An 11,423-nucleotide genomic window follows, 5' to 3' on the forward strand; every position below is an offset into this window, starting at 1 on the left:
ATTCTCTAGACTCTATCACATAAGTCACTGAACAGTGTCATTTATTTTTTACCCTCCGTAGTCACTTCCGTAATATCATTGTTCCCTGCTGTTACCTCCTGCCTGTATTTCCTACATCTCCACTCCAAGATGGCTGCCCGCTCCACTGGTCACATGATCATGTCCATACATTCCACACGACACCCCACAGCTGCCCCGTGACCTCTTCCCGTGGTCACATGACCACTGAGCCGCTCTCCTTAAATCCCCGCCTTATACACACATCGGTCCCCTTGGATTGCAACCATAAGCCGCGAAGAAGCTGCATTAGAGGTAAGCGCGTGCTCTGCGTACCGCTCTACCCATATTTTGAACACAAGAGAAACCGACACCTAACCCAGATTTCTCCATCAAGGTCCATCGATTGCTGACCTGGACTCGCCCCTCATTGACAGTATCACGAGCATTGCTCTCGTACGGAGGTAAGAATCCCTGTGTCTTGCTCCAACATAGGCAGCACCGCACTCCTGCCCACTTCTAACATCCCTCCCCTCCAGGTTGCCATATCGGTTTCACTTTGCCACAAATTCTAAGCATGGCCATCCTTGTCTTCTATACTTAAGACGCCGTCCCCGCATCATGGTAATTACGCCGATATCAGACTCTGTCTTCCATGGTAAGCCAACTTTGTACTTTTACCCGATTCCCGCTGTTATGCCCTGCTACCTGCCAACCCCCCAACACCACCTTCTTTCTTCTTCAGGTCAATGCGCCTCTCCTACAATCCTGATACATTATCTACTGCCCTCAAAAATAGGGCCACCCTCCAGGTATTGAGATTTATGCTTTTGGCGTTACATGAGCGTGTAGAAATCGGTCAGCTCAAGAGCACGCAGACATCAGCCGTTACCACGGAGTCCTTCATTGTGCACATGACTTTTGGCACATTGCTTCCTAGTGTCACCGTTTGATTACTCAATGCGCAAACTTTCCTAATGCATTGACGGGATAACCACTCCCACAGACACCCCGACTGTCCGAATTGTAGACACAACGCCATTTTGCACGCATAATCCCTACTAGTTATTGCTACCCGTGTTAACATGCCATTCAGAATGTTCTGTGTATTATCTGCATATTCAATCCCTGACTCACCACCTTTTACGTAGTTTTTTCCTTTCCCCCCTTTTTCTCCCTATTTTGTCCATACCTAATGTACAGTAAATTACAGGCAACTGTTTTCAGGCACTTTATCTGATAGTCTTGATGATGATCCAGTATCTTACAGATAAGGATCGAAACGCAGTCGACCTAGTTGTCAACCTTATACACAGTGATTCTCACATTTGATATTGTGTAAAGGTGACCTCTCTATTTGTTGTTTCGCAATTTATGTATTGCTCTATAGAAACAACCACAAACTGCCTGAGCCGTTTTACTTTGTTTGTCTGTTTTATATGTGGGTCTATGGATACAGGCGTGTATCCCACTGTTATTTGACTCCCAATTTTGTTCTATTTCTCAACTATTTTCCAAATTAAAATTGACTTTATCCGGCTGGAAACTGGCACAAATATAGTACTGACTGGGCAATATTCATTATATACACATTCCTTATTGTCCCAGGGACCACTGTCTCCTATAAAAAACGTGTTCTGACAGGGCTGCCTCTCAGAGCAATCATTCATCTGTTTCCCTGCACGCTTGACAGCAGGCATGGAAACAGAGAAAAGCTTTGCTTCCAGCAAAGCTTTTGACTGAAAGCAGACTGTTTGCTGTGACTTGGCGGGAGCTGTGACTTGGCGGGAGCTGTCAAAGCTCCTTCCAAGTCACAGTAAACAGCTATGTCCCAGGGGAGGGCATCCCAGAACATGGTAGGAGCTGTCTCTACAGGGTGGGGTTCCACAGGACCCTATATGGCTCCTGGAGGAGTGCCAAGCAGCAGACCTTCCTTTGATTTAGTAAGGCCTGCCCGGGGAGATGGCGATCACCAGGGTTAAAGAAAGGCTCAGGAGGGGAGACCTCGCAGCCTCCTTCTCATTTTAAAAATGGCATTTTGGCCCTGGGGGATGTGGTGGTTCAGGATCCGTGAGGCTCCCCCATTGCAAACAAATTAGCCTCGGGGAGGTGGTGGTCCCGAGAGCCTGGGAGGGCGTGAAGCCTCCCTAATTTATTTTGAATTTTCCCTGGGGAGCTGTCAGTCCCCAAGGCCTGGGGGGGGTGGTGGTCTGCGTGCCCCCTAAAAACAGTATAAGTCCTGTGGAGGTGGTGGTCCCTGTGCAGCCCCCCTCGTTTAAATGTTCTATAAGCCTGCATGCTCCCGGTACCTGGACCACCCGGGGGCTAAATTGTAGAGAAGCGCTTCTTATTTTAAATTTTTTCGGGCCGAAGCAGCAGTTTCAGCGCAAAAATGCTTTTTTGCCCAGACGGTGTGCCTGAAGGACCCCCCTAAGAGACCTAGAGGGTAAGGGTATTCCTACCCTGCCCCCTTCTCTTTTAAAAAAAGTTTGGGGGAGGGACTCAGCTGAAACCCTGGCCCAAGATGGCTGCCAAAACATCCTGCTTGAAGTGCTGGCAGCCAATCACATTTTTACACAGGGACTGTTGGATCACAGAGGATCCTTGTCCCTAGATATACATCTTTGTTTTTTATTTCTTTAAAACTACTGAATGGAGTTACACCAAATAACCAAAAGCACTTTTTTGGGACCAAGAGCTAATTCTGTTGAACTGTTTAGGCGGGGGAGGGGGGGGCTGCGCAAACATGGAGGGTCTGTAACTATTTTGTTGGTCTTTCACCTTCAAGACCTGCATTTAAAATAACACACACCCACCTTAAATGAAAATAATTGCAGGTTAAACTAATCTGTGAGAAATGCAGTTGTTTATGTTGTAAAATCTCTGTTGGCTAATGCAGTTACTGGAGATATCTGTCTATTGTAACCAGTAGCGAACAGTGACATGTGTTTTAGCGTTTCAAGGCCCCTGCCCATTGCAGAAAGCACCTTGAATATGTATGTCGTTATTTTAAACCTGCACTAAACACAGTATAAGATGGGATGCCAAAAGGTGCACAGAATATTTAGGTTTAAGATAAAAAAGTGCTTCCAAAATATAGATCTGAAGAATGTGCAGCCTCTACCTTGTGCAAACATTTTTAATAACAGTCCATTAAAAGCGTCCACTCTACAGCTCATCCGCTCACCTTACAATACCTCCCAAAGAGAATACTCTTCCATTACTCATGAATTAAAGCCAATACCGTTTCAAAGCAGCCTTTACATTTGAAGATCAACCAAATGCACACATTTATCTTTCTCCCATACAGCAGGCACCCTGGCAACAAGGTCTGTTTATTGTTCAGCCGTCTGTACCTCCCGCGGCTTCAGAGCACACAAACCTCTCCCCCCTCCACTTCAGCTGAGGTACCTCAAATGCAAGTATAGGCACAGCGTCCCCCTCAGATCCCACTAACTTCGACTTCTGAATACAGGTAGATTCATCAAAGACCCGTTTTGTGAGTCTATAATAGCGATTCATAAGGAATCCCTATTACAGACTTGCAAAACGGGATTCATGTAGGAATCGCAAATTAAATTGCGATTTGTACACATTCCTAATTTGCGATTAGCAAATTGCTAATCGCAAATAAGGAATAACTCCTCATTCATTCCTATGGGCCTAAAGGCCCATAGGAATGAATGGGGAGTAATTCCTTATTTGCGATTAGCAATTAGCTATTCGCAAATAAGATAGCGATTTCAAGGGTGCCAGGGGTGTCCAAAGGACACCCTGTAGCACCCCTGAAATGCAAATTTACACAGGTGTTGCGCACACACATGTCCAAAGGACATGTGTGTGTTTAACATGGAACAGATAAAAATGCACTAAAGTGCTTTTTTCTACTTTTTCGCTATTTACCACAAAGTCAAACTTCGTGGTAAATAGCGACCAAATATTGCGAATTCACAATTTAAAATTGGTTCATGAATTGCATTTAAGGAATCTCTAATAGAGATTCCTTAAATCAAATTCCTCGCAAATATGCGATTTCGCAAATAGCGATTTTTGCATTTGGGATGATGAATCCCAAATGCAAAAATCGCACTCGCAAAGGGCCAGATTCTCAGAATCTGGCCCTTTGCGAGCGCAATTTACCTTCATGAATTGGGCTGATAGTCACTGCTTCCAAGTCGAACTCGCAGTTCTGCAGTTGAAATCTGGACCCTTTTCACAAATTAACAAATTCCACTGGACAGACACTACACTGATCTTAGCCAAAAGGCCTTGGCCAATGTAGTATGGGATTTCCAGGAGAGAAGGCACATCCAGCAGGAAAAAGAAGGAAGGCAGTCCTGGGTTTAAAAGTATTTAAGTATTTATTTATAAGTATAAATACAAGGAGCCCACAGCAGCATTTCTGGCTGCAAGAAGATACACAGTCAACTGGCTCAACTGTGAGTCTGAACAGTATCAATAAAGCTCAGTGAGATTTGAAAGACAACATGCACCTGATGGTGCAGGGGAGAGACAAACATTTTTTTTACTCCTTGAAAAGTTATACTCTCATAACAGTAATAATATTATTTGTATGAAGCATATAAACTAATCAACCAAATGCACCTGAATTAGACACAACACGTGGGAAAAACTAACTGCTGTTTTGCATAACCCTAATTTGTTAATAAAAACCATGAGTCGAACTAATATAGAGCTATGATGACGTAGATATAACAGAGTAAACACATATGTTTTTGTGCTTATGTTATAAGTATTTTTGTGGCAAAAAGAATGCAGGTTAGAAAAATATCGTCTATATATTTGCTTCGCTAGGTAACACCCAACATGGGAAATGGTGGGAGGTAATCAGAAGGGCTAAAATTCTATATCTAATTTCTGTTGTGTTTGTTTTCATATTAGTTCCCATTGTGGCCTGCGCGGCCTAATCTGAAAGTGGCCGTTTAAACGCGATGGTGGAATTGAAATCCAAAGATGGGCCCTCCGCATGCGCGAATTAAATAACGAGTCACAAGTGTACGGCCTATGCCCGAAGCAAGAAATGTCAAGGCCAGCCTGGCCTATGAACGGGAGTTGTGCCAAAATTGCCTGCATTTAAAAGTCTGGGAAAGGAAGAAGTTTTGAAACTTGAATATTTGAAATGGATACAAGAAATAATAGACAAGTACGAATGTGAACATTAAGTCATGAGAAAAAGTTGATGAGACTCTGCAAAACTCATGAACTGCTTTAAGCAAGGAGGACATGAGGTGATCTTCACCACCCCTCTAAAGGACCAATGAGAAATGAGTGTGGACCCTAAAAGTTTAAATTTTGGTTTAGAGAGTTAGTGAAAAAGGTATAAAAGAGGCTGTGCGAATGAGGGTGAAAAAAAGGGTTCAGTGAATTTTAATTTTCGCACCACGACATGCTGTTGGTTTGGACAATTTTGATGGTGCAAGAGACTTTGATATAATTTTGGACTTTAAATTTGATGGGGAAAAGAAACAAGAGCTGTCGCAGAGATTTTATGTTGGAAGCGAGACATCGAGGAGGTTAGAAGACAGTCAGCTTGGGAACTTGTTCTATGCAGCTGTCACCTTCTTATGGCAGATTGGTAATGCATATTTTTCAATTTTCTTTGCTTAAAATGTTTTAAATAATGTTTTAGAATGTGCTTGTCTAATAAAATTTTGCAATGTAAACATTTTCTTTCCTAATGAATCTAAATAAAATTCTGTAAAATATGAACTCGAGTGTTTTTATTAGAATCAAAAGTCATGACAATCTAATGTTAAGAAATTATGGGAATATTGTGATTGTGCTGGGCTTAATCGCCATCAACTGATTCTACTAGGTGGTCCAATGACCAAATAGCGGAGTACCTTGATGTTTATTCCTTATGACTGTTGAGTAATTGAAATTATAATGTATATAATGTACAAAATTAGAATATAGTTTAATAAGGTACCCCGCTTATCCAGCAGCTTGTCTACTTTTTCAGTGGCAGAGTGGTCTTGTGTGTGAGTGTGTGACTCACGGTGCTATTGGCCCACCGACCAGTAAAATAAGTTGCTCCTGGGTTAGTGAGATGGCTGTGAGTGTTGTTTGAAAGCCGCGCTGCGTCACACTCGTGCGCAGAACAAAGCTGTCTGGATGCTGATGCCAGTTTTGAAGATAAACAGAATGTCATAGTCATGGACATCCTGGCAAGAGCGGAATGCTCTGCGCGTGAGTCAGGGAAAGGAACACAAGCTGCCTGCGAGAATGCTTACAATGCCTCAATATTGATTAAGAATCACAGTACAACAAATGCCTCAATAATGATTAAGAATCACAGTACAAAAGCCAAGTGAGCTCCTTTCCCTTTAACCCGTTTCATGCGCCGCCGATTTTGCGGAAGTTCAGCACTTCCGCAAAACGGGCAGGGCCGTGTCGGCCATTGGCCGACGGCAGCACTGGGCAGGTAGTGCTGCCATCGGCCAATGGCCGACAGCAGCATGGAAGGGGTTAATGGAGCTCACCTTCGCCCCCCACCCCCACTCATCAGAGTCTGGACAGGCTCTCACCAGAGTTGGGATGTCCAAGAAGTGCTCCTTGGCCTCTGGCTAGCCAGGAAGTCATGCAAGGGCTTCCTCTTCATCCCGCCATTTCCTCTATGACTGAGGTCGCTAAATGTGCTCTATGATGGCATTACCACATTGTTTGCAATAATGTTTCTAAATTACTTCAATGATTTCCCGAGTGGGAGCTCCACAGTACTGAAAAATAATGTGTTTTTTTGTCTGTGGAATGAGGCAACCACTGTAGGGATATTTTTGAGACCTCATGCTCACAGTGATTCAACTCAGCCTTTTGTTCTTTGGGGGTTGATAAAATGAGTACCATTGAGTTGGCTAACAATGAGCACCTGTATTATCTCCGTGCACCCCTACTGATGTACAGCACTCCTGTATTGTCTCTGAGCACCCCAATTAATGAACAGCACTCTTGTATTGTTTCTGAGCAACCCATTTAATGTACAGCACTCCTGTATTGTCTCTGAGCACCCCAATTAATGAACAGCACTCTTGTATTGTTTCTGAGCAACCCATTTAATGTACAGTACACTTGTATTGTCCCTGAGCAGCCCAATTAATGCACAGCAATATTGTATTGTCTCTGAGCACCCATATTAATGTACAGCACTCCTGTACTATCTCCAAGCTCACTTATTAATGTACAGGACTTTTGTATTGTCTCTGCGCACGCCTATTAATGTACAGCACTCCTGTACTGTCTCCAAGCTCACTTATTACTGTACAGGACTTTTGTATTGTCTCTGCGCACCTCTATTAATGTGTACAGTACTCCTGTACTATCTACGAGCACACATATTAATGTACAGCACTCCTGTATTGTCTGAGCATCCTATTAATGTACAGCACTCCTGTACTGTCTCTGAGCACACCTATTAATGTACAGCTCTCTTGTATTGCCTCCTAGCACCCCTATGAATGTACAGCACTCCTCTTTTCTAGGACAGTCCCCCATTAATGTGTAGCTCTCCTGTATTGTCTCTGAGCGCCCCTGTTGATGTATAGTGCTCTTGTATTGTCTCTGAGCACCCCAATTAATGTACAGCACTCCCGTATTGTCTCTCAGCACCCCAATTAATGACAGAACTTTTGTATTGTCTCTGAGCACCTCAATTAATGTACAACAATCTTGTATTTTCTCTGAGCACTCCTATTAAGGTACAGCTCTCCTGTACTGTCTCCAAGCATACTTATTAATGTACAGGACTCTTGTATTGTTTCTGCGCACCTCTATTCATGTACAGTACTCCTGCACTGTCTCTGAGCACACTTATTAATGCACAGCACTCTTGCATTGTCTCTGTGCACCTCTATTCATGTACAGTACTCCTGTATTGTCTCCGAGCACACTTATTAATGTACAGCACTCTTGCATTGTCTCTGCGCACCTCTATTCATGTACAGTACTCCTGTACTGTCTCCGAACACACTTATTAATGTACAGCAATCTTGTATTGTCTCTGAGCACTCCTATTAATGTACAGCACTCCTGTACTGTCTCCGAGCACACTTATTAATGTACAGGACTCTTGTATTGTCTCTGCGCACATACGTTCATGTACAGTACTCCTGTACTGTCTCCGAGCACACTTATTAATGTACAGCACTCTTGCATTGTCTCTGCACACCTTTATTCATGTACAGTACTCCTGTACTGTCTCCGAGCACACTTATTAATGTACAGCACTCTCGCATTGTCTCTGCACACCTCTATTCATGTACAGTACTCCTGTACTGTCTCCGAACACACTTATTAATGTACAGCAATCTTGTATTGTCTCTGAGCACTCCTATTAATGTACAGCACTCCTGTACTGTCTCCAAGCACACTTATTAATGTACAGCACTCTTGCATTGTGTCTGCACACCTCTATTCATGTACTGTACTCCTGTACTGTCTCCAAGCACACTTATTAATGTACAGCACTCTTCTATTGTCTCTGAGCACCCCTATTAATGTACAGCACTCCTGTAGTGTCTCTGAGCACACTTATTATTGTACAGCACTCTTGTATTGTCCCTGAGCACCTCAATTAATGTACAGCAATCTTGTATTTTCTCTGAGTACTCCTATTAATGTGCGGCACTCATGCACTGTCTCTGAGCACACTTATTAATTTACAGGACTCTTGTATTGTCTCTGCGCACCTCTATTCATGTACAGTACTCCTGTACTGTCTCCGAGCACACTTATTAATGTACAGCAATTTTGTATTGTCTCTGAGCACTCCTATTAATGTACTGCACTCATGTACTGCCTCCAAGCACACTTATTAATGTACAGCACTCTTGCATTCTGTCTGCGCACCTCTATTCATGTACAGTACTCCTGTACTGTCTCCGATAACACTTATTAATGTACAGCACTCTTGTATTGTCGCTGAGCACCTCAATTAATGTACAGCAATCTTGTATTTTCTCTGAGTACTCCTATTAATGAGCGGCACTCGTGCACTGTCTCTGAGCACACTTATTAATTTACAGGACTCTTGTATTGTCTCTGCGCACCTCTAAACATGTACAGTACTCCTGTACTGTCTACGAGCACACTTAATAATGTACAACATTCCTGCATTGTCTCTGAGCCCCCCCATTAAAGTACAGTGGCCCTGTTCAGTCTCCTAGCACTTCTACCAAACCAATGTTTTGCACACCTGTATTGTCACACAGCACCCCATAAATGCATAGCTCCCCTGTTTTGTCTGTGAGTCCCCTTATCAATATATAGTGTTCCTGTATTGCCTCTGAGCCACCCCTATGAATGTACAGCGCTCCTACATTGTCTCCCAGCACCCCAATGTGTTTAGAAGAATGCATGGAGCACGGTGAGAATGGTGTAATAGGTTTTTGTCTCAAAAGGGGCATTACTTCCACAGAAGCCCAGACAGAAGGGGCAGGTGGGATTGCAGCAGACAACAGAAGAGTGTGGGGGCTGACAAAAAGGGGTGCAGAGATGGGACAGCGGGTGAAGGGTTAACCGGTCACAACAGGGGAAAATAGGGGTTCATCAATAGTTGAGCAAAAGGTTAGATGGCAAGAAACAGGCAATGTCAAAGACGGGTAAGATGTTAAAATCTCTATACATGGGTGTGCAGGACAACTTTGCTGGGCACCTGCTGGCAAGAACCAGAGGAAATGATTCCATGGACATCTTCAAGGTGTTGCAATGAGACACGTAGGGCAAGGAGGGTTCCAAGGTGGAAGAAAGGGAACTGGTCAGGCTCCCCAATGTGATAACTGACATAGACACTCGGAAGGCAGCCTTTACGATATATGATAACAATATGTGTGAAATGCTCCTAGAGAGCTGCGTGGCTTGTGGAAATGCATGGATGTAATGACAAGCATCTGCAACGCAATAGGTCGAGCATATGCAAGAGTTTGAGCTATCGGCATTGTATATGCAAATGCCTTTTATTTATGCTTTGGTTTTTAGAACATGAATAAAAGGCATTGTCATTTACAATGCCAATAGCTTAAACTCTCGCAAATGCGAGACCTATTGCATTCCAAATTCTTTTTTAAAAGTGTGTGTGTGTGTGTTGGGGTGGGAGGGTTGCAAGCAGAAGGTAGCAAAAGGAACCCACACAGGGAGGGAAACTGAGGGTGCAGGTGTGGGGAAGCATAAATGATGGCACGGTGAGGGTAGAGGCGTGGAGGGCATAGGGAAGCAAACGATAGACAGAGCAATGTGTCGGGCAGGGGGAGAAAAGCAAATGAGTGAGAGCAACGTTAAGAAGGGGTGAAAGCACACCCTTTACAGGTAATCTGAGCCGTGGAGCAAAGCGCAGCGAGCTGCCACTTTGGAACTGGAGAACTGCTCAGTAAAGTACCAATACCTTCCGGTCAGGTTTGCGCTTACTGCTGCGGGAGAGTGTGCCCAAAGAGACATTTGCGGCCAAAGAGTTTCTTTCTTCTTTAAATCCATTTCACAGAGGAACAAATTGAGAAAAGATAAGAGCCCTCTGTTGAAGTCATGAGGGCATATTACCAAGCAATAGCGATAATTATCGCTATTGCTTGGTTAGAGACAAAAATTTACCCTGAGCTGCGGCGATTTTTATCGCAGACAAACCTTGGTCTTATCAAGGTTTATCGCAAATGCGAAAAAAATCGGCCGAAATGCATGAATATCGCTGAAAAGTCAGCGATATTCATGCATTACCGAGCTAATGCTCTTAGCCATGTTATCCACCTCCCATTGGATAACATAGCTAAGAAGTGCTCAGGGCAGGTGTTAGCTTTTGGAGATATTCGAGCTTAGCGCGAATATCTCCATAAGTTGGTAATAGGAGATAGCGATGTTAGCGACTGTTTCCAGTCGCTAACATCTTGTCACGCCCACTTTGCATGTCATTAGGGATAAATATCACTGACATGCAAAGTGGGGCCCAAGATGGTCGTTTTCTCCTACTAGCTGTCGCTAACTGGTTAGCGACAGCTAGGTAATAGGGAGATAATTTTATCTCCACTTTCTTGGCTTTTAAAGCCAAAAAGCGGAGATAAACCCACTTGATAATATGCCCCATGGTTTTTAGCAAATGAGCAGAGAAGCAAACCTAAACGATATTCATGTTTAACATAGATTTTCGTTCAGAAAATAAACAGAACTGATCTAGTGGAATTTATATCACGCACCTTTGACCTCCCTAAAGGCATCACTGAGTTACTCCTTTCTGTCTCCCATGGCCCCTGAAGAGCTCCCAATTTGCTACGAGTTAAACATGCCGGTGGTCACAACTGCGCATGAGAGACCCCCCCCCCCCCCGCCGTAAGAGAAACTCATTAAAGAAAATAGTGCTTACAGACTAAACAAGACGTACCGTGTAACAACCGAAGTAAAAGGGCCAGTCCTCATGGGAGGTTATA

The 11,423-nt window shown here is 43.7% G+C and overlaps 1 long non-coding RNA gene across 1 annotated transcript; it reads left to right on the plus strand.

Annotated features, from left to right (window-relative positions):
• Positions 1-202: 202 nt before the first annotated feature.
• On the plus strand, positions 203-5,727 carry LOC147724868 (uncharacterized). Its single transcript, XR_015309939.1, has 3 exons — positions 203-312; positions 395-461; positions 4,900-5,727. It is a non-coding gene; the product is annotated as an uncharacterized LOC147724868 (long non-coding RNA).
• Positions 5,728-11,423: the final 5,696 nt, after the last annotated feature.

This window comes from Lissotriton vulgaris, chromosome 4_1 (genome assembly GCF_964263255.1).
Source record: "Lissotriton vulgaris chromosome 4_1, aLisVul1.2, whole genome shotgun sequence".
NCBI lineage: Eukaryota > Metazoa > Chordata > Amphibia > Caudata > Salamandridae > Lissotriton > Lissotriton vulgaris.